Raw genomic sequence first — 17,608 nt, 5'->3', positions numbered from 1 at the left:
TGGCCGGTGCTGGAGCTGGGCTCGGAGGCGGGCACCCCGGGCAAAGCAAGCTGGGCACGCAAGGCAGCGGCCAAAGAGGCTGCGCCCCTGCTTACAGGGGGCTCGAGCCGCTGCCTGGACAGCAAAGCGCCCGGGACTCCAGGGCACTGGCCGGGCCCCGGCTTACAGGGCGGCCCTGGTCCCAAAGGCCCACGGAGGCTCCTTCTCTCCGATTCAGGGGCACCCTGACCCACACCCCGCTAACGGGGCGGTCACCCCACGCAGGCTGCCAGCTGAGCACTATCAAGAGTGCTGGGCACTTTCTGCCCTGGAGGCAGGTGAATCAGCAGCGGTGGTTGGTGACTTTGGCAAGGGCTTTTCCTGTGAGGTTTTGGGGGCTTGGGCGGAAAAACTTCCTGAGGTGGGTTCCTCATCACTTGAGAGAAGCTGCTGCTTCAGTGCGGAGCAGCTGCTTGGAAAGTGGCTGGTGTTTGGGGCCTGCAAGTGGTGCTTGCCACCCTAAATCTGCTGTGCTGCCCTGCCCTGCCCTGCCGTGCCCTGGTCCCCTTTCCTTCTGCCCTCAGCCCCAAAAGCAGCTTGGGAGAGAGAGAAGCACCAGGGAAGGCGGGAGGCTGGGGGGAAGGGGCCCGTTCCGGGCATCGGGGATGTGCCTGCAAGCGGGGCCCAGGTCCTGCCCAGGCAGCCCTAGCACTGGGAAGCCCTTTTATTGCCCTGAGCTGGGCCACCACCCCAGAAGCAGGGCTGGGGCCTCTGCCCTTTAAGCCTCCAGGCTGCCGGGCACCACAGTGCCCAAGGGTGAGAAAAGCGGGTCTAAGATGGCTGAGCCGGGGGAGGCAGGGGGCGCGGGGGGAAGGATGGCCGGGGGTCAGGAAGCGCTGCGGGGAGGTCCCTCCGGGGACCGGCACCACTCTGTCCCCCAGGCGGAGGAGCTGGCGCTTGACTGCGCCCTCCTCCCTTGGCAACAGCTCCTGGAGAAGAAAGAAGGAAAGAAAGAGGCATCCATTGTGTGTGGAACTGCAGGGCAAGAGCAAGCAAGAGGAGGGGCGGCGGGCTGAAGAAGGGGAAAGAGAAAGGTGCTCTGGGCAAAGGGACCTCCCTGCCACGGGGGCTGCAGTCACACAAGAGCATCCTTGGCGCGTCTGGGATGGTTTTTATGAGTCTGGGGGAGGTACCTGGCTCGATGCCGTTCCCTAGATTTTTAGAATCTTTTCCAATTCTGTGTTAAGAAGACGCAACTTCCAAAAGCAGCGCCAAAGGCGCGACTGCGCCCTCGGGCACAGCTCTCCCTCAACCTGCACCCTCTAAAGGGCGAGGGAGGGCTTGTTCCTGGTGGCTGGCTAAAGCAGCCTCCCCAGCCCTGCTTACAGGGGGGTCGGGCTGCTCCTGGGGACAGGACAGAGGGCTCCACGGCTCGGGGCTGGCACGCTGGCAGCTCGCCAGCAGGACAGGCAGCCACGCAGGCAGAGACCCAGGCCCTGACTACAGGCTGGTCGCCTTGCCCGCGCTACGACTAAGCGGCTTCGCTCCGTCCTTAGAGGGAAGGGAAAGGGGCAAGCCCGGACTCCCCCTCCGCTCGCGGGCTCAGAGGGGACCCCCCTGTTGCTGCACAGAGCCCTTCTTTCCCTCCCGGGAAGTTGAAGCTAAGTACGCTGCAGCACTTTTAACAAGGGCCTAAACAAGAAGCTCATTCACTCGCTCACTCACATGGATGCAGACACAGACACAGACACGGACTCGGACAGGGAAAACCAGAACTTCCCGGAAGAGAGAGCGCGAGCTCTGTGCAGCCAATGTCTGGGGAGCCATCCCTACCCCCGAGCAGGAGAGGAGAGCCTCAGACCTGCCCCCCGGGCTGCACGGAGGCCGAGGGGGGGGGGGGGGGCCTCAACGTGCCAAGGGGCTTCACGGGTGGCCGAGGGGCAAATGCCGTGACACGCCCCGACTCTGGGGGGTCACGCTGGCCAGGCCGCCGGCAGGCAGAAAGCCACTGCCGGGGCTGGAGGAGGGGGGCGGGAATACGGCCCTCCCCTGCTTACAGGGTGGGCTTGGGGTCCAGCGAGCTCCATTTCCCCCTCGGGCGCGGAGGCGGTGGCGCTCACCCTCCTTACAGGGTCGCCACTCCCTCCGGGCGTGGGGCACCATGGAAAAAGGCCAAAGACCTGAGCCCTGGTTACAGGGAGGTCGCCCAGCGCAAAGCTAGCCAGGACACCAAAGGTGCTGGCAATGCTTTTGTGTGACCACAGTCCCCGTGACAGGGAGATCCCTTTGCTCAGAGCACCTTTCTCTTTCCCCCACTTCAGCCCGCCACTCCTCTTCTCGCTCACTCTCGCCTCGCCGTTCCACACGATGCCTTGTGTTTCTTCTCCAGGAGCTGCTCCCAAGGAACAAGGGCACAGTCAAGCACCAGGTCCTCCGCCGGGAGGACAGAAGGGTGCCAGTCCCCGGAGGGAGGTCCCCACAGAACTCCCTGACCCCCAGCCACCCTTCCTCCCTCCTACCTTCTACCCCCCCAGGCTCAGCCATCTTAGACCCACCTTTCTCACCACCATGGTTCCCCGCGGCCTGGAGGGAGGCCAAAGATCAGAGACCCCAGCCCCGCTTCTGGGGCAATGGCCCAGCTCAAGGCTTTAAAAGGGCTTCCCAATGCCAGGGCTGCCTGGGCAGGAGCTGGGCCCTACTCACAGGCACTATGCAATACCCGGAGGGGGCCCCTTCCCCCCAGCCTCCCGCCTTCCCTGGTGCTCCTCTCTCTTCCAAGCTGCTCCTGGGGCTGGGAGCAGAGAGGAAGAGGGCTAGGGCAGGGCACGCCCAGCCCCACACATCTCAGCCCCATGCCTCTGACAGGCCGGGGCCAGGGACACCCGCCTGCTTACAGGGGGTCCCTCCCAGCACCTCCCGCTGAGCACAGGGGACATGCACAGCCCTACTTACGGGCGGTCCCCCTCGGCTCGGCACTCGCTCCCCACAAGCCCCACGGAGCCCAAGGCTCTGACCTGCACCTGACTTACAGGCTGGCCATCCTGGCTGCAGCACACCACCCACCACCCCCTAACAGTTCAGGAGCTCCACTTCCCCGCCCCGAGGTGCAGAGACGCTGGCTCTCACCCTCCTTACAGGGTCACCACTCTCTCCAGGCAGCCTAAGCATGGGGCAATGTGGCAAAAGGCCAGCAAAAGCAAAGACCCAAGCCCTGGTTACAGGGAGGTCGCTGAAGTCCAAAGGTGCTGGTAATGCCCTAATGTGACCACAGTCCCAGTGAGAGGGAGGTGCCTTTGCCCAGAGTGCCTTTCTCATTCCTCCAACTTCAGCCTCCCGGGCTTCCTCCGCTCCTCTTCTCGCTTGCTCTTGCCCCGCAGTGCCACACGATGGATGATGCCTCCTCCGTCTGCTCCACCAGCTGCTGCCAAGGCAGGAGTACGCGGTCAGGACCAAGAGGGACGCCGGCCCCCGGAGGGAGCTCGCCACAGCACCACTCGAGCCCCGGCCGTCCTCCCGCCCCTACCCCGTAGCCCCGACGCTCTGCTCCCTCCCTCTCCCCCCAAAAAAGGCTTGCAGATCGGCTTTTCTCACCGAATTGGTGCTCCGGGGCTCACGAGTGGGAGGGACCCTCTGCTGCTCCGGGCTCCTGGCTGCTCCCGGCAGGGGCAGGACCCCCCGCACGCCCTGCGGCGATGGCTGACCGCGCTTCCCCGGGCTGGCGCCGGAGCCACGGCGCTCCCAGACCCCCAGAAGGCGATGGGCGACCCCCGCCCGCCCCGAGGCGACCGCGGACGCTCCCCCGCAGGCGATGGGCGACCCCCGCCCGCCCCGAGGCGACCGCGGACGCTCCCCCGAAGGCGGCGCCGGCCCCTGCCCGCCCCGAGGCGACCGCGGACGCTCCCCCGAAGGCGATGGGCGACCCCCGCCCGCCCCGAGGCGACCGCGGACGCTCCCCCGAAGGCGATGGGCGACCCCCGCCCGCCCCGAGGCGACCGCGGACGCTCCCCCGCAGGCGATGGGCGACCCCCGCCCGCCCCGAGGCGACCGCGGACGCTCCCCCGCAGGCGATGGGCGACCCCCGCCCGCCCCGAGGCGACCGCGGACGCTCCCCCGCAGGCGATGGGCGACCCCCGCCCGCCCCGAGGCGACCGCGGACCCTCCCCAGAAGGCGGCGCCGGCCCCCGCCCGCCCCGAGGCGACCGCGGACGCTCCCCCGAAGGCGATGGGCGACCCCCGCCCGCCCCGAGGCGACCGCGGACGCTCCCCCGCAGGCGATGGGCGACCCCCGCCCGCCCCGAGGCGACCGCGGACGCTCCCCCGAAGGCGATGGGCGACCCCCGCCCGCCCCGAGGCGACCGCGGACGCTCCCCCGAAGGCGATGGGCGACCCCCGCCCGCCCCGAGGCGACCGCGGACCCTCCCCAGAAGGCGGCGCCGGCCCCCGCCCGCCCGCCCGCCCCTTCACCAGGCGGGTCCCGCTCCCCGTCCCCTCAGACGGCCGCGCGCCCCCTCACAGCCGCCTGCCACCGTCGGCGACAGCAGCGCGCGACGGCCGCTCCCGCCCGCCCGCGCCCCGACCCCCGCGCGCCGCCCGCGGGAGCGTCACGCGTCCCTGCAGCCCGCGCGCCCCGTCGCCCGCCCCGCAGCGGGGACCGTCTGCACGCGCCGGCCGGCGGCGCAGTCCCGGCGCGCGGCCGTGAGTTACCCAGCGCGATCTGGGAGCCGCTGGCGTCGGCAAAGGCCTCAGGTCTTGCAGTCTGCAACATCTGTTAAAAGAAAGGCCTAGGAGTATCTGCCGTGCTATTGCTACCTTTCCCCAGTGCAATCCTACAGCTTCCAGTAACTCGGTCTGTTACTGGAGTTCTCTGGCGGCAGTTACGCCTGCTGTAGCTATTCATGCACTACTGGTGGTACAGCTATCTTTTAGGATGAGTTAGTGTCCCGTGGAACCTAGTAACAGCGGTACCGTTTGTGATCACCGCCTGTATTGCTACTCAGAAAATAGTCTGCCGGTGCACGCGGCTGGGGCCCTACCCAGTGCATGCCTGCACCGGCAGCCCAGCGCTCACCGTCCTCCCAGAGGGACTGAGCGCCTGCGCAGAGGGTTTTCAGCGCTCAAACTGTACACAACACACAAAACCCTTTGGAAACAGCAAGATCCTCCCTCTTTCGGTGCACTCGGTACAATCACTACCGGTACAAGGCGCTGGGCAAACACAAGCAAGAATAGGAAAAGTGAATTGGCATCAGTCAGGAGATCCAGTCCGGTCTCACAGGAACCTAGCAAAGAAAGGCTCCGCTTTTTAAAATGAGGTTTCATTACACACACGCAGAGGACGAAGGTCTTCATTAACAGGAATTTCCACATTTAGAACGCGTGCAGGTACTTGCAAGTCCGCGCTGCGTTTGTAAGAGGCACTGCAATAACACACAGTGTTAGGTCCAACAAGATGTAGGTCACGTTTTCCAGACCGGCAACAAGCGCAGATGCTGCTCGAGCACCTGAAAACAACATAGAACGCGCTACCGAAGGGTTACACCCAAGCGTTGGTTTATTTCCTTCCGAAAGAGCAGCTGCATCTCTGCCACCTCCTGACGGCTCAGTGCCTTGTCACAGGACTGAAAGGTCAGCCTGTAGCAGAGGCTCTTCTGTCCAGTCTCCGATTGCTGGAAACTGTCAATTAACTGGATGGATATGACCTTTTCACCTGACACCCGCCTAGCAATGGTGTGAAAAGCAACTGCATCAAATTGTCCTCCATCAGGAACCCAAAAGCTGACGTCACGCACATAGGAAAGTGGACAAAGGGACAACACTTGAAAAGCCGCATGGCAGTTACCCGTAGCCTGTACAGACACCCCTGGACAGTCTCTGCATTGAAAGAATGAACATCACTCAAGACAAAACTGGCTCTTGCTGCCACAGCCAACCACACGCCAACAGTTGTGCTGCTCCGTACTCAGCTGAGGAGGTGTCCCACCCCATCCACTGCAGAGCTGCAAGCAAAGCCAGACAGTAAGGAAAATTCTGCTAGGACACTCAAAAGCTTTATAGTACAACAAAACATCTGCGAAGTGGTAGAAAGCCATACCTCTGCAGTCCGCATAGCACTCTATTTGGTTTATTCATTGAAAGAAAGAGGGCAAAATGCTGCTGCTGACCAACCTCTGGGGTGGCTGCTGACTCTGAACCCCCTCACCCTGAGATGCTTGTGTCTGCCCATACTGCAAGATGCATGCTGCACTCCCCTTCCCTGAGACGCGTGATTACTCTCCCCAAAAAGGCTGTTGCTCATCCCTTTGAAGATGGTTCCTGACCTGCCCCCAGCGATAGCTGCCAGTTCTCATTGCCAAGGCGATTGCTGACACCTCGCTGCAAGGCGGCTGCTGGCCCCTTCTCTCCCTCCAGCTATGGCCCCCATCGGGTCAGCTGTGGTGTCCAGGACGCAGCACCCCACTCTGCCTGTGGCTGTACCTGGGCACCATGCCAGACTCCTCCAGAACCACAAAGTCCTTGTACAGGTATTTCTAAGAATCTGCTGTACTTCAAATGTGACTGCATTCCAGGTGCATTTTAGTGCAAAAAAGCAATACGGCTTTCTACATTGTACTCCTTTCACTGCTATTTTGTACTGAACCTGCTGTGTTGGTCTCAGAGACCCTGTTTACAAACTTACTTCAGGAAAGAGAACAGCCTTTTGGTTAAAGAGCAGGGTTGGGGCACAGGAGAGCTGAACTCCTTCCTGGCTATATCAGAGTATTGATGCATGCATGCTTTTAGTTGCTTTATGCCTGGACTCCCCCGCTGTAAAACCGGTTTAATGACACTCCTCTGGGTCTTGTGCATGTGTGTCTTTAACGACTTAGCACAGGCACTATCTCTGTAGGTAAGTCAATGCCAGGTGCAACGTGGTGCTGGTTTCCTCAGCGCTACTGCAATACAAATGATAATTTCTGAAGGGTAATTGTTGTTGAGTCTTGACCTGGAATTTTTAGCCACATATAAGATCTGGAGAAATTCTTGGAGGAAGACTGATCCAGGTGGAAGCCCAAGCTACTTGTGCGTTGCATTTGACAAGAGGTGCTCTGGCAGTGGCCGCTTTTCTGCCTGCATTCTGGCAACAACAGTAAGGAAAGTGGACCTACAGGTTGAACGTGGCGAGCTCTTTTTATGTGCTCTCAAATCCAGCCTTACGGACAAAGCTTTTGCATTCTGAACATTCTCCCACTATATGGATTTTACCAACAGGCAGGTAGTGGAAACTTGATTCCACTGAAAGTGAGAAAACAGCTCCTTAGATGTGACAAAAGCTGTAAAGCCAAGTGGCTGGATCACTGGAGCTCTTGGGTCCTGTCCAAGTTCCCAATCAATAAACTTTGGTTTTGTAATTTTTCCTAACAATCCATTCTCCTTGATGGCATGGCTCTAGTCTACAGTGCTTTATTTTATGTGGCTCTTCTGCATCACGATTTCCTGTCTGCTTTCCCATTTCTGTGAACAAACTGTGTGCTCATGCTTGCACATATTGCATTTTAAGCTCTGCTCTCCCTTATAGCTGGACCACTACTACACTGCAGTTTGTGGACTTGCTCATGCAGAAGCAAAGAAAGGAAGGAGAGATATGCTTAAAGCAGAGATTGGGCATCTTGGTCCCTGGGTCAGCAGAAGCTTTACGAAAGCAATACAGTATGCAGAGCAAAATCAATTGCTTTTCTGAGCATTGTAGCAGTGGCGTGGGATTTGCAGGACCAGTCGGCTGCTCGTGGTTCACAGGCCATGGATTTCTCCAAGCTGTGGATAACCTACGGTTTTGGTTTTCTGTCTATGATGCAGCCAAAGGCTTATAAAAGCACTGCCCAAGACAGCAAAGCCGGTAAGGGATCCCAGCAGAATGGGTACCAGCATGGCAGAATCAGGACCTGGAAAGAAAGAAGGAAGTAATCAAGCAGTGAACAGTGTTAAGAAGGGAAGGGAGAAGGGAGAGAAGGTTAAAACCCCCTTTCATCTTTATAGCGTGCCAAGTAGGACGACAAACTTTCTTTCCATAGAGTAGTCTGAAAGGGCAGTGCCTTTTCAAACACGCTACCTTCTTTGCAGTAAGTTCCCAGCTGTAAAAATTCTTTGCATAAACAAGTAAAGACACAAGAATTTAGGTGTCTTTCAGGGGTGGTGCCAGTGGATTTAAGAATTCTCTCATGCTCGTGATATGCCAGGTTCAGTGTCACTCCTTTCTAATAGCTGGACAACATCTAATTACCATTAACCATCTGCTGTATTTCGCCTCTGAAGAGAAAGAAAAATGCTCCTGCCTCATGACCAGCTTCATTCTGCACCAGTTAGATTTTTGTCCAGTTACCTGTGGATGGTATTTCCTTGCTGTAGCAGGTAAACACCTCTAAATATGGGGACTCTTCCTTAAGCTCAGTACAAAAATGACAGCATTGCCTTTTCATTCTAAAAGCAGCAAAGCTAACAGAAAAAATATACTTAAAAGGGGGCCCTATACCCTGGTTCCTCCTATCTTATCTCACCTAAAACCCAGACACCTGAAGGAAAGAGTTAGTGGATGTGTCTCGCAATTCTTTACATGACATTCCGCATCCTCAGTCAACGTGTTTCATCAAAATACTGCAACATGCAGGAAAATTCTTCTCAGCTAGAGGACATTCTGCCTTATTTTTCTCCCCCTCTTCTCCTAAAGCTTCAGTTCCCGCAGAGGATACATTTGGGTGTGTCTTCTGTCTGAAAAATCTATCGGGTCTGAGACTGATTAACCACCACGTTTGGGATTTTGGAAGGCCCAAACAAAGATGAGGAGTTCTTGGGATATAATCTAGTCACGCCAGAATGCCATCAAGAAGGTTTTAAAAAGTGTGCTCCTTTTCTTACAGCAGGAAAGGTTGAACAGAAACTTCTTCAAGAGACAGAGAGAGAGAAGAAAAAACAGGAGACCCACCTTCCACACGTTTATATAGAAACCTGTTCTTCATTCTCAAAACTGGACCAAATGAGATCAGGTTGTGCAGGTTTCCATAGCTATTCCAGTCACTTGGCTGCAGGACTGGCTCCACACTTTCAAAGCAGTCCTGGAAAGACATATGAAAAACATTTGGAAGTGTACTGGCGGCACCTCAACAGAATCTCCTGCGCGAGCGACTGTGCCCAGTCCATAGTAACCACGGTGCTGAACAGAGCAGGTGTCCTTGGATTCCGTTTTTGTCCAGCTCTGCTGTCATTCCAAAAAGTGCGTCGCCTAATATTTGGACCAGCTTTTCTGTAAATCTGTATTCCCTAATTCCTTTTCCTTAGGGATTAGCACCTATTGCGACAATATCATATCATTAACTCGTCTTCCAGACGTCTAACAAAGGCATTGATGAGATATGGGATCACTCTGATGTGGTGACTTTGTAACAGGAGGTGGATGAGTTCTTTCCCAGAGAGTCTAACTCTCTTTTTAGGCCCAACGGTTGTGTTTGCAGGCCAGGAAGTACTGTCGGAGCAAGCAGGGCATAGGCAAGATGCAGACATTCATCCTTCACGTGCCCATGCAATTGACTTTCTAATTCCTGCCAAAGCTTCTTAAAAGCAGGCTCAGCCTGACTGGCTGAATTTTCAGAGCTTTTCTAGCTCTACTGTGCAGCTCAACCAGTCAAACTTTCATGAATCTCTCTTCTAAAATCATCTCAAACACTTCTTTGCACTACTTTTGTAGTGATGCGCGTTTTAAATCCACAGCATGGCCTATGGCTAAGTATGAGACACAGTGCCAAGTGTTTCACAGTAGCCTTATCCCTGAGCCCTCCAAGCTTGTGGAAGCCTGGAAATGTCCATATCTCAGACCCAGGACAATCCAATATAGAGGTAGACTCGAGCCTTTTCATGTAATTCTAAAATGCAAAGTTATATAGCCCTGCTGAGCCTTTTCCTTGCGGTTCTCCTATAAGGTTGCTACTTGCTTATTTGTTGATATGCTTCTTATGTTGATTACCTAATGCAACAGTAAATTGTTTGTGGTTATAAAGTGAGACTACAGCACTGTGAGCTCAGTTACCTTAACCAAGAGTAGAAATTCAGCCCGGGCGGGCTTTAGGAGACACAGAGTATGCAGGAGATTAAGGAAGACCTTTATGAGCTGGAAGAAGGTGGAGCTCTATAATCTACCATCAAGATTCTTTACTGAATCGGCTATACCTGCTGGAAGCATCAAATCTTTCCAGAAGTTCCGTAGGCCAGTGAAAGCGGACCCGTCCCACGTACCTGTTCGCACCCTGTTTTGCCTTGCAGACAGACATTAAGCTCACAGTGCAAATAGGCCACTGAATGATTCAGCATCTGGAATAGCTGGATGGTGAAGCTAGCAGCTCTGGACTTACTGCTCTGCAGTAACTGGATGTGTCTGCATTCAAATGGCAACCTGGCAAGGACAAATGGCAAACAGTTTCAAACTTCAGCTCTCCCTGACTAAAGGCAGGGAAGAAGGGGATCTGCTGACACAGGTCTGCACAAGTTCTAAGCCAGGTAGCTGTATCTACAGAGTCAGAGTCAAACAGAGAACCACAAAATGGCAGCATCTCAGGCTGTACCTGTCCCTGCTGTGGAGGCAACAGTCCTAGAGCAGCAGAATTGTTTCTTGGAGGTTGATTTTGCTACAACCATTACAGTGGCTGCTGTGGTGCGATAATCATTCCCTGACCTAGACAAATTCAGCAGCACTGCAGAGGTGATTTCCTGCTGTAGCTGATAGGGGCAGATCAGAAAGGTCTTTTACTGACTAAAATAATGCGTAGCACTTCTAACGCACGTTTCATGCCCCAGTGGTTTTACAAACATCAACTGATGAATCCTCCTATTTCCCTGTGCTCAACCCAGACAGGTCAGGCAAGAATAGCCATGAGATGCTGATGGGGGAATGGAGGCCTGGAGAAGCCTGGCTCCCATCGTGGACCGCTCTGCTCCTAGGCTGTGCCATCCCCTGCAGGAAGTGCAGGAGGATGCTGCAACCCTGACATCGGCGTGGAGAAGTGGGCATGCTAGTTTACATAATTTACATAAGGGAGATTTTTTTCACCTGAGGGTTCTTTGTCTTATCAGGCCCTTAGTGTTAATTACAAGACAGCTAAGGGTCCAGAGCACTCTTGGACTCATTCTCACTGCTTTGAGCTTACTCTGAACTCAAAGCCACAGGATGCGAGAGGGAGGGTCCTCTAAGGATCAGCCCGTTCCCAGCCGAGGCCCGAAGGACCACGTGAAGCTACGCCCATCTCTGCAGCTCTGTGTCTGACCTGCGGAACAGGCAGCACATTGCGCCTGGTCCCCCCGGGCTGGCGGAAGGCGTCACACAGCACGACCGGATCTGGAGCACGGGCTGGCTGCTGTTGCTCTGCACAGCGATCAAAGCCAAGAAAGTCTCCTGGAAGGACGCTGACCCTTCGGCCTCAGGGCCTGCTTCTGCAGCAGGGCGCAGGCTCATCTGCACGGTGTAGTTACCGGAGCCGCAGACATCATCACTCACAACTGCAAGGCTTTAGGGAAAGAAGGAAAAAAAGCTGAGGCCCAGCTAAGCTCCACAGCCTGTTAGAAATAAAACAGCATTAGGGTGAGTTTCCTCAGTGAAACCAAACATGAAGTTGAAACAAATGAACAACATGTAGACCCTGGCATGTCAGAGCCTCCTATGATCAGAACCACCTCCTGCCTCTCTGCACAATCAAATCATTTTAACTGAGGGGACCCTGGAAGTGTTTCACTGCGTGGGAATATCTACCTTCTTTGCTGGTGCATTTGATCACCTGAGCATTTGGTCAAATGCTCCCACTTGCAAAATTGCACATAGATCATTTCTGGGAGGAGAGGCAGAGAGACGAAGGCTACTGTGAAAAAGAAAACTAGGTCTGAAGGGCAGTATTAATAACCAAAATATGAAATCACCCATTTTTCTAATGTGATGTCATTGCTGAACGAACAAAGTCTTTTTAAAACCACAATACAGCGTACTCATGTTAACTGAGCCCATGGAGCAATTTGGATATTAACCCCCCACCTTAAATCATGCAGCATAAATACACAACAGCGGCTACACTGAGGTAATTACCCATTCAGAATGGCAGCATCTGACAGCAAAACCCTCCTCTCATGTGATTCGCTCAGCAGCGCACGGGGCTCCGAACCCAGCAGTGTTAGAACAGTTACTAAGCCTTCGGCTGCTTCGTCTGTTACTTCGCTTGTTCTAATCTTCTCTTCTGCCTCTGTGTTCAAGAACAGCCTTTCAGATTGTCGAGTGTTTGCAACACCCAGCAAGGCATTCGCCTCTGGCGTAAGCACTACCAGACTCTGAGAGGAATACAAGGGGCTCTCTGGGATTGGAAGGAACTGGGTCAGATTTCTGGCTAGAAGCACCTCAGCATCATTGACAGCTACTTTTTTCAAGACAGCTGACTGATTAGTAACCTTATTTACAAGCCTATTAGCAGAGATGGAAAATGCTTTTGTTGTAGATGGCCCGGTGGTATGCATAACAGCATCAGGGCTAGAATGACCAGTCTCCTGTCCAAAGTTATCTTCCAGTAATACCCTCTCCAAAGGGTGTCTTGCTGATGCCTGATGCGGTGAAGACACGGTTGCCCGCGTGGGCAGCTGGCTAGCAGTGGCTGCGTCTCCGTTCACTAACATGTCTTCACTCCTCCCCTTTGGTGTAGAGACCACAGTTGATTTGCTCACTCTGGCAACTGTAGGCAACACCATGTTTGGATCAGATCGGGCAGTTGATGTTGGCAGCAGAAACACTTTTTTATTTGTAAGTGAAGTAGTAATATAATAATTCTTAGCTGCAGAGAGAGAAGTCATTGCTAATGGAGGCCGTGATGTGGTCTGTGTCAGTTTAGGCTGTCTCTCAAGAGCAATAATAGCTCCTGCAGACACAGGTGGTTGTGCCGGAGTAAAAACAACCTTATTTGTAAGAACTGCTGTGGGGGGTTGCTGTGTCCCTGTGTTAAACATAGCTGACAGAGACACACTTGTTCCCAAGAATTTACCACTTCCTGTATTTCTTGCACTTTTGCCAGCTGCAGTTGGGTTTGTGTTTTCTCCCATGTTGGCCTGTGTGAACAGTTTAGTAGGGGCTTGATGGATTTGGTCAGGTTTCATGGCTGATAGCAGGGGAACATGTGCAGATACAGGTGAAGGTGAGTTTCCAGGAGAGTTGCTATACATCCTTGGATGGGTAACTGTAGCTGTAAGTTTTGCAGAAAATGTTGTTTCCATGTGGACCTTTGTTGAAAATGGAGTATGTGCTGGTGCTATTATTGGTCTCTCTGTCATTATAAAGGACTTAGGCACAATGGATGTAAAATCCAAATGTTTAGTAAGATCAGGTTTTATAGACGGTGTACGGGTCTGTGCTGCTTTAGCATGCACAGTGACTCCTCCTGAACAGGCCATGCTGCCTGCTGCTGAATCTTTACAATCATTTGCGGCTGGAAGCGCTGAGAAAGCTGATGATGTGCTGGATACAAACTGAACTTGTGATGGCAGCCTTTGAAGTGACTCAGTACTCAGGAGACTTTGCCATGTGGGCTGCAAAGGCATGATACTTGTGGATGTCTTGAATGGGTATTTTACGGTTCTATCTGCATGCAAGGTCAAGCACTCTGTGCATTGTGCATGGACAGAGGAAGGTGTGGTCACTAAGCCGTCGCGATGGCCAGTTGTTTGCAGCATTAGTTTCTTACTGTGCTGAACCTGATCTACAGTCCCTGTGATAGTAAATGGAGGTTGGGCAGGCATTGGAAAATCAGGGAGTCCCTTTGCTGACCGTAAAGGAATTACAGAAGAAGAATTTGGCTTTTCAGCAGTGAAAAATACTTCAGGGGAAATAGGGGGGCTATGCTGTGCAGACACCACTAATAGTGGTGCAGTGGAGGTGAAAGGCGCTGCTAACGTACCCTTAAGTAAAAGCAAATCCGTCCCCTTGGCCTCTTGGGAACTGGGAGGAGCTACCTGCACCTCTTGAGGCAGCCTGTGCAGATGCACGGCCTGCACTGTAGTGCTAGTTAGCATTGGCTGAGAAGTTACTTTTTTTGTCTCTGCTTGTTGGTTAGACAGAGTGGAGAGAGTAGTTTCAGGCCTCCAAAACTTACTAGGGGGATAAGAGGAACTAGTTCTCATTGGGATATCATGGCTGCTCTCAGGGGTACCCAAATTCAGATCTTGCTTGTTTGTGAACAAGAGGGCAGTTTTCTGGTCATCTTCACTGTCGGGAGAGGGCACCATCTGTAAATCTGGTCTGTCAGTCGACAAAAGGATAAATACAGGCTTAACCAGAATTAAGCTAGAAGGACTCAGATTTTGTAAATTTGCAAGGTCCAACACTGAAGAATTTGATACTGCCAGGATTTGCTGAATGGAAACCAGACCCCCAACACTGCTATTTGGGAATTTTGTAGGTCGAGGGGAGTCTTGCATGGGCTGCAGGCATATCATGCCATTAGTATGTGTAAGATGAAAGGACAAATATGGGGATGATGGTAGCATTGTAAGTTTACCTCTAAAAGCACTGAGGTTTTTGGTAGCTGCATCACGTGACATACTGAACTGCTGCACTAGTGCTTGTGCCAGGTGTGCGGGGATCTCATCAGAAACACTGGACACCACCAGTTCAGGATGTGCTGTTGTTGAGCTGGACTGGCTTCCCCGTGCACGGAGTGAGGGCAGTTTTGAAGCAAAAGCTGCCAGGCTGCCAGCTTGCTGCATCTGGGAGGCTGAAGGGGGAAAGCTGTGAAGAGGAACTTTCTGGTTCCCATTGTCATGCCGTCCAGAGGGGCTGGGGACTGGGCTGGCTTGTGGCGTCAGTGGGAGAGAACCAGTTTTACCTATCTGTTGTGGCAGACTTTTCTTTCTCTTGGCGTTTTCCACTGTGGTCATCTGCAGCATCATAGGGAAGGCTTCCCGAGACACAGGATGGGCAGAAATGCCTTGAACCTGAGATCCAGAACCAGTAGATGCGGATGAAGGTGGTATGTGAAGTCCTTTCTCAGCAGAGGTGGGGATGCCCATTAGCTGCAAACCAGCATAAGTAGGAAAAGATGTACCTGATGGCGGAAGCCCTGCATGAGCAGAATCAAAAGTACTTACAGGTTGAAGGGCTGCATTTTCAAAGGTAGACGTACTGGGAAAGAGCGCAGATGTTAATTCTTTTAGCTCTTTAGTAGTTAGGGAAAGTTTTAATGTGGACGTCCATGATTGGCCTAATGAGGATGAATTAGCAGAAGCTTGGGGGCTCTCAGGGAATCTGGATTTTTCAGGTTTACTTGTCATTGTCTGATGATCAGTATCTCTTTGTAAAACTAGAACTGTGATTTCTTGAGAGGTCCTGTTGGTTTCTTCAGAAACATGTTGTTTAGTACAGTTGAGCGTCTGTGACAAAGAGAGGGGCTGTTGCCTATCAGTTTTGCTAATGGGCCCTTGAAATGGAGGTGGAAGTAACTCATCATGAACTAGAGCTTCCAGATGCATCAATAATGAAGAAGAATGTATGTTGCCTTGTGGGAGTGTCTGAAGAGCAGGCAACAGGCTCGGGTGTCCAGAACCATTTTTTACAGCTGTTGTTGAGTTTCTGGCTTTACTGCCTGTTGTTTCTTGCTTCAGAGATAAAATAGGGTAAAACTGAATAGCACTTGTTGTTCTGGAATATACTGCATCAAGGTCCCCTGAAGCTGGCTTTAGTAGGAATGCAGAAGTTGTGACTTTAGCGTCCATGCTCTGAGTCTTCTTCAGGTATGCAGGTGTCACACCAGCTTTGCTGTCAGGCTGGACTTGCAGATTTGTATCTTTTGGCCTTTTGCTGGTGGCAGGTGTTCCTGTTGGTAACGAATCCACCCTTGCACTTTCTAGAGCAATCTTAACTCTGCTGAGAAGTGGAGATTCTGCTATTTCTTTTCTTGGAGGATGAAAATTTACCGTTGAAGTCAGAAGAGATGTTTTAGGACTTGGCACTTCCAGCTGCTTGATAACAGGAATGGAAGAGACAGCTGTAAATTCGGGAGAGTCCTGATGTGTCCCTCCACTGAGAAAGGGCTGAGGCAGTCTAGCGCTAGAGCTGGTAGGACTGAAACCAGCCTCGATAATATGTTCTGGTTTTCCTTGCAGTGATGTGTCTGGCTGTTCGAGACGCATGGTAGCCTGTGATCCTTGTGTGGAGGCAGGGATGCTTATGCTACTCAAGAGCTTGCTAGGCCATGTGTGCCCATCCTGGGGTTTTAAAGGTGCTGCTTCTGTGTACAGGTGCTCAGGCACCTCCAGGTTTCTAACCAACTCCTTAGGCAGCACGGCTGTTCTTTTTGCAGCTGTCTGTCTATGGACAGGAATGAAGTCAGCTCTCGTTTCATTGGTAGGATCAACTGCTGGACTCCGAAAATTAAAGGTCACCTCATCTGAGTTATCGTCTGTAACGAAAAACACTTCGCTGGGTGCTGGGCTCCTCTCAGCTCTTGGTTGCGCTTCTCCAGGAAAGCTCAGGCCTAATACTTCACTGACATGATGTTCATTCGTGGAGGCACCTAATGAACAGAAAACAAGCCCTTTGCTATTCAGTAGTACATGAGCTTTTAACAGCTTGCAGCAGCACTTTGCAACAGGCAGAGCGGGAAGCGGAAAGTTAGGTAGCCACTGACTCCATTCAGAACCATACAGGAGGGATGATGGGCAGCTCTGGCACTGCCATTCTTACAGTAAGCTGCTATAAATCTGATCCTCTGCTGTTTATATTCAGTGACATATGCAGGATAACACTTCATACTCCTGCCATGCTGATGCAAATCATTAACCAGCCAGAGAGGAATGCTTTCTCTTAATTGTGCAAGGATATACATGACAGCTGAAGATGCAGGGAGAATGAAACCCTCACGTTGCCCAAGGACAGGCTGGTAGCTCTTTAACAGCGAAGCAAGATTAATGTACACATGAATGAGCTCACTCACCTGGCTCTGCTTAACCCCTCTTCCTCCCACAGTATCCCAGTCCTATGATGAGTTTCCTGATTCATTCTGGGTGACCAGGCAGGACAAAGCTGGTTTGTTTTGTGGAAGTGACACAGAGCAGACAGAACACTAACTTCTCTACTTTTAACTTCTCAAATCAAAAGCAGAGACAGTCATTTCAAGGGGCAGGCTTACAGTTTAAAAGGCTATTTTCCAAGCATATTTTCCAAATGATGGACTAAAATATTAATGTACTTTCCTCTCCAAAAAATTTAAGCATTTTCTCTTAGGCTTCTTCTAGTAAATACAGGTATCTAAAAGGTAAAAAGTGATTATGCATTTAAATGTTAGGCATTTAAATTGTGGGTTTTTTTGGACAAAGGCAGAGCAGAGGTTTAGCAGTTTTGCTTCAGATGAAATCCCTGAGGTTTGCATCCAAGTGCCTTAAGAGGAGATTACAACTTTGTGGTCATTTGGAGATCCGGTACTACTTTCAGTCAACAGTGAGCAAGGTAAGATGATATAAGGGAACCCAAGAAGCTGATGTATTACAAAAAAAAAAAAAAAAAGGAAGTTAACAGATGATGAAGACTGGTATGTTAAATCTATAAGATATTTCAACTGTGGTTTTGTATAAACAAATGAAACTCCCA

General features: G+C 52.6%; 1 long non-coding RNA gene across 1 annotated transcript; it reads right to left on the bottom strand.

Annotated features, from left to right (window-relative positions):
- Positions 1-5,308: 5,308 nt before the first annotated feature.
- LOC135316676 (uncharacterized) lies at positions 5,309-9,458 on the bottom strand. Its single transcript, XR_010375918.1, has 2 exons — positions 8,936-9,458; positions 5,309-7,898 (listed from the first exon to the last, which is right to left on the bottom strand). It is a non-coding gene; the product is annotated as an uncharacterized LOC135316676 (long non-coding RNA).
- Positions 9,459-17,608: the final 8,150 nt, after the last annotated feature.

The sequence above is a fragment of the Phalacrocorax carbo genome, chromosome 21, assembly GCF_963921805.1.
Source record: "Phalacrocorax carbo chromosome 21, bPhaCar2.1, whole genome shotgun sequence".
In the NCBI taxonomy this organism is placed as follows: Eukaryota; Metazoa; Chordata; class Aves; order Suliformes; family Phalacrocoracidae; genus Phalacrocorax; species Phalacrocorax carbo.
Note: the sequence above shows the minus strand (reverse complement) of the source record. Positions and strands in the feature narration are given on the sequence as shown.